We start from the raw sequence: 6,575 nt of genomic DNA on the forward strand, positions 1-6,575 counted from the left end.
AGACAGACAGACAGACAGACAGACAGACAGACAGACAGACAGACAGACAGACAGAGGCATACGGGTAGGGAAGTATAGATCAGCACCCAGAAAAAAATAAGAAATAAACACAAAACCTTTGCAGCTTTAATCGAAGTCTCTCACACGGCCAGATTTTGCATGTTCAATCCCTGCAGTTTATTGTGGTAACAAAGGCAACAGTCATCATTTAAAAGACATAATAACTTCCCTTTTGACCACAAAACTTCACTTTTGACCACAAGGAAATTAGAGGCTATATGAATCTCATTCAGGATATGCACGTATACAAACTGACCTAAGGCAATTTGTGAAACAAAAGGCACAAAAATGGGGAGGGAGGGGATGCCACCCTGGATACCTTAGATCTTCATTTTTTTTATTTTTTGAGTAGGCCTACTTAGATCATACAATAAGTTCGTTATTCATAACTTCACTTTATGCCAGTACAAATAATCATTGAGCAATTCACATTGCTGTAAATGATGTAACATTCCAGAATACTGGACAGATTGTGTAAAAAAAACCAACAACAACAACAAAAACGTGGTTCGTCTATTAGATAGATATCGATTCTAGGAAAATACATTAATAGTTTTCAATCAGAAAAAAAATCAACAGGGTACCACCAATGAATACATACTGGAAATGAGAAATGGAAAATTCTGATTTACTTAGGATGCACATACTGCAGTTGTACTTTAATTTCATTACAGTAATGAGTAAACATATGTAAATATGTCTCGTAACATTTCCCGTTTACTGCAAAATAGCTTGTACAATTAGAAAGTCTTTCATATTGTTATGTATACATATTTCAATTTTTTTTAAAGAAAATCAGAATTCCACGTTACATAGGTAAATAATTTAAAAGAGTGCCATTTTTTACATTGAAACATAGTATGCCCCAAGCCTGAAATCTCACTAAATGGTATAGGAATGGATAGGAAAAAGACAGGACAATGAATTATTTTGCCAGAAATGTAAAAGAATCTGACCAACCATGACCCCCCCCCCCAACCACCCTTAATTTGCCCTTCAGGCTTGCTACCTGTTCTGCATTAAGTGTTGAACAAGCTTAACTAAAACAAGCTGACATTCTCACACAAACAGGCTGAACTGCAATTGTGACAAATCGTTACCCCCCCCTGCCAACTATAAGTGTACAAAATTACATATTATGGACTATGGAACTAACTATAGAAAACATACCATAATGTCGAATGACCACCTCAGTTTTTCTTTTGTTCTAATCTCGTAGGTATTGTGCCATTGTCTTTGCTTATTAGGCTCAAATATTTCAACACTTCTGAGTTTATTAGTCTACAGTAACAGCATAAACATATCGTGAGCTTCAGAGTTTTAAAATTTTGCTGGGGCCAATAAGATATATAGCATCGTAAATGTAATTGTTTAAGATAGTCACCCATTGTCTGGGAGAAAAGTGACAGTTTAGACAGGCAGATGTCTTGTACAATGTCTTTATAAGGTTTAAAAAAACAAAACAAAAGGGAAATGTTTACACATGTCATTGTCTTATACAGGTGGCCGTTAAAGCAGATCCGACTGTACTGACAATATTTCATTTCCAAAAAATAAAACTCACCATCTTTCTTTACATCATAGTGAATTGAACGAGTGGGAGCCCTATAAATCTTACATGAAAGCAATCTCTGAGTCGGTTTGAGAATTAGACCAGGGCTTCTCTATCAAGGCAAAAACTGTCAGTAAACCGGGAGACAAAACAAAAAAACGTTCACAGGAAACAATTCTCACTGAAATTATGGAAAAAGGTAGTTACCATAACAAATTACTGAAAAGTATCTGAAAGTTGCGCATGACAGTACGTTAAGCAACGGACTGCTTCTGTTGGAGGGAATACATGTACATTTTTTTAATCGCAGCAACCATGAAGGGAGCACAGAAGAAGCACTAACCAGGATCTGCTGCACCCACAAACTGCAAGTAGACATATAGCAATAATCACAACTGTGAAAGATGACAGCAACCACGTCACATTTCAATATAATGAATAATAAAGGAAGTCCAATCAATGCTCATATATACAATGAACCCCGATGATTTCATAACATCAACACAATGTAAGAGTAGAAAATAAACAATAATAAACAAAATAAAATTCTACCTCTACTCCTTTCCCTGCACCTTGAGAGTAAAAGAATGCTATTAATACCCTTTTATCTTTATTTCTTGCAAAACAAAAACACATGGACATATAAAAAATAATGTTTACATACTAAATTACATATGTGCACATGCACACATCAACAAACATACATTCATAATTAATTAAACGTATAAACTGCCAACAGCTACAAAATACTGTAGTCATCTATCAATTGTAAAACTTTACAGATTTAAGCCATCCTCGTTAGATTATTGCATAAAAGACAGATAATGAAATGCCAGCCCTTGACTTGACATGACTTTCTATATCAATTCTCATTTAATAGTCCCTTGACGCTTGCATTGCCTGCATACTCGAGGAAATGAATGTGAGCTTCAATAATACTGAGAGAGAAAGAACAGAGGCAGGGAGAAATAAACCAATATGATTTCCACTGTGTACCTCAGCTAGGAACATGTACGTACATCCGTGTCTGTGTTCATTTGTTTGTGTGTGTGTGTACCTGTGTGTGTTTGTGTGTGTGTCTGTGCATGCGTTTGAGTGTGTCTGTGTGTGTGTATGTGTGTGTGTGTGTGAGTGAGAGTGAGTGAGTGAGTGTGTAAACCATAGACAAGTAATCCAGCCAAATGGACAGCAATGACAAGACCCAGGTCCCTTGTCACAACTATAATGGTTTCCGTAGATGAGTATATGGGCGTATGTACAGCTTGCTAGGATGAAACCCCTGAAAATGACTCCATGTTCCCAAATTAAAATGGCAAGTCATGGAAGCATAAAAAAAGTCACAAAAGGAATTCAACTACTTTTTAAAAACATATATCATTGTAAACCATATTTCTGTAAAATGATAAAAGTCATCTTTTCTGCTTTTTTACAATCAATTCCTGTTGTGGTTCACTTACCATTCTCTCTGCTGCATAAAGACACAAATACCCTGCAGCCTCCTATTCCATGCTATTCACCTCTATTGCTCTTAAGTCCTCCTCCCTGTTGCCTCATTTCTTTTTATAAAAACACAGAGAAATTTCGTCTGCGTTATTATGTTCAAGCATACATTCAATTTATGCAGTAAAACCAAGAAAATATAAAACAAACCACAATAAGTTAAATACTCTATTATTACCATTGGTTCATCAGAGCACAGCACCCTCTTATGATGAGCCAAAGTGAATGTAGTTCTCTCAAAGACACACCCTTGAGGTCATCCATTTAAAATCCATCATTTTAACAACATAGCTTGACATTCTCTGCAAACCCCATGTCCACAAACTATTCAAACAAGGAATTTAGTGAATTTCACAGGTCTTTTGCAAGGGCCAACTTGTACTTAAAGTCTAATCCCACTTGATTCACACATTGTTTGTTGGGTTTTCTTTTTTCAAGTGGATTGACTCTAGCTGTTGTTTAAAGTTATTCCACGTGTCCCAAGATCCAATCTCAGTTTTAATTCAAGGACCTTTCAGGGAAATAGCAACAATGTATACAGAAAGGAATGTTATTTCACTTTCTGAATTGTCCCATCATAAAGAATTGATCAGTCTTCTTTGCTGAAGCTCAAATTCAATAGCTTTTTAGTTCTTAAAGAGATCGGTAAGCAGCATGTGCTAAGAGGACAATTCAAGACCTGAAATCTTACATAGATTCATCAGACTGATGTCGGTATAAACATTTTACTCCCTCATTCATCCGACTACTTATGAGGTAGGTTTCTTCCATCCTTCCAGTCAGGGGCAAACCAAGCTGTGCACTGACTGAGCACCCTAGCAGAAAGACGGAAGATTATCTCCCCCTATAAAGGACCAGAATGTGCGCCTTGTGCAGGCACAATGAAGTCAGCAACCATCACACCACAGTCGGCAGTATATCAGACATCAAGTGTGAACAGATAAACTAGTCTCAAGGTCTCAAAATCAGAACATGTCCACAGTTGCTCCGCACCTAGCCTTTAAATTTTTCATAAAAGAGCTTCTGTGTCCTTGTCATCAACGACCGCCTACTCCAGCACCCCATCACTCCTCTTTTTCCATCAAAACAGAAAATACAGAGGAGTACGCATTAAGCCGAACAATAAAATCACCATTTTTTTCCCTTCTATTTGAGCAACCTCTCTTAACCAAAAACTTGCCTTAACTAAAGAAAATCTGGCAGTCCCAGATATTTCAATTAAAGCAGATTCCACTGTATTTTACTGGTGAACAAGCAGCATCTGAAATGGGAAGCAATCCCTCAGTCATCTACTAGAAGTTTCTATTCCAGCTTTGCATTTACAGAAAAGTAGAAAAGTAAACTCTAAAATGATCAGTCTAAATAATTAGAAAGCTTATACAATTAGCATAACGATACTACTAGATCAACCAGAAGTAAGGGACCCACTGCTGCCATAAACAAACAAAACACAAATCATCTCAAAACGAAAGAAACCCTAAAGTACCATGAGCTCATAATATAAATAAATACACAAAAAGGCACCGATGAAACGACAAAATGGATAATGTCATGATCAATAGTGGCAAGCAGAGTGCTGTGGTTATGGGAAGATACCTCAATAGGGAGACAACAGAGTAGACATCAAATTGCAACCAGCCTGAGCGCAAGAACAAAAAAGAAACATTAGAAAAACCACCTCTATGACATCAAATTATGTGGTTAAAAAGATACAATCTATGTTGCACAATTAGAGCTGATAATGATATGCACTTCAAAATGCCTTTGTTACTAAAAACTTGCTGATCAGACATTCCTTTCGGAAGGAGTCAGTGGACAATGAGATAACATTACATCTCTTAGAGAGAGGCACTTAGGAGTTGTCATACACTCTTACACTGGGGGCTCTCGTGGCCTAGAGGTTAAGGTGTTAGACTCTCATTCAAAGATCCCGAGTTCGAATTCTTCTTCTTTGAATTTTCTTCTCTAAAATTGTCTCCTTTCACCTCATTTCCTGCTCTCTAACAAAGTTGTTGTCTGCTTTCTTATCCACTTTCAGCCCCCACCCCCTCACCTCCTTTGGCCCCTCCTCTGGGCTCCTGGCTCTTTCTGCAGCCTTTCTACTGCTAGATCTACTCCTTTATGTTTAGTTTAGCCGGCAGTCTTCCGGGGTAGAAAGAGACGAGGCGGAGTGTATGCATTTGAATGGCAGTGCTTTGCTGATGTTAAAGTGAGAGTCACTGCATTTTTAATTCACTTCATATATTATGTTTAGTTTAGCCGGCAGTCTTCCAGGGTAAAATAGATGAGGCGGAGTGAATGCATTCTGGAAGGCAGTGCTTTGCTGATGTTTAAGTGCGTGTCACTGAATTTCCACTACACATAAATATTGCATTCACTTTATTACACTACACCACTCTATACACGTGTTAATACTTTTATGTAGGCCTACACCATTGTGGTTGATTCTCCTTCCCATTGAGAGTTGAATTTGGCATTCACATGACTTTGCCCTTTAATCATTTCATGTTAATTAGGTTGGACTCAGTAGTTATGTAGTCCAAGGTGGGGAGTATGTTATAGACACTTGCCCCCCCCCCCCCCCCCAATTAAATTTAGCATCTGGCAACCCGGCTGATAAGGGGAGGTTAATCGTTTTTGTTTTGTTGGGAAAAAAAAAGAAAAGTTTTGCACAAGGAAGGGACTGAGCCAACTTCAGTCACAGTACGGTAATCAATGTAAGCTTTGTTTGAGACTAAATAAATGTTTGTTCCCTGTTAAAAAAGTTATTTTAAATTCTTTTAATTCAAGTCTGAACCTGTGTCGTGCTTGAGTTCCGTAACAGACACAAATATCTTTCCATCAATCTTAACTTCGGAACTTTACTTTTGGTAACATACACGGTTTAGTATTTTTATACATGGAATCATAGTAAAGTAAGAGATCACAAATGCAAAATGTACAGAGCATCCTTGCATCAAAATGTTTTGCCATTATTCTCGCTGTCCTGAAAGAATAGATAACAACTTGCACTACTAAAAGACATAAAATGGTAATAATTTTTGTTTCACAAGATATATTTAGGCACTTCAGTGAAATTTTCAAACTTCTCCGAAGGCATTAAAATTTGGATTATTGAAAAGAGCTTGGCTTTCTGTTTTCAGAGCTTTTTAAATTTTTGCGCTACCTTTGTTAGTTTAGAAGCAGCGACCGTTTTTGTGAATCAATTTTTGCCCTGATTTGGCCAAATTTTTGCACTGCATTTTGTGCCACCAAAACTCGAAATTTTGCTTCACAAAGTCATAAAATCCTTAATAACAGTTGTATCGTGACCATTGAGGTATCATTTTGTTTGCTGTTTTATGTACAATCAATATATAAAAATAAAAGTCAAGTACATTAAGCGTAAAATTCTATTTACCGTTTAATTACGTCATAATCGTGACGTCGGGAGTCCAATGCCTATTATCCCAAAAAAGATACG

The sequence above is a fragment of the Aplysia californica genome, unplaced genomic scaffold, assembly GCF_000002075.1.
Source record: "Aplysia californica isolate F4 #8 unplaced genomic scaffold, AplCal3.0 scaffold00465, whole genome shotgun sequence".
NCBI classification, from domain to species: domain Eukaryota; kingdom Metazoa; phylum Mollusca; class Gastropoda; order Aplysiida; family Aplysiidae; genus Aplysia; species Aplysia californica.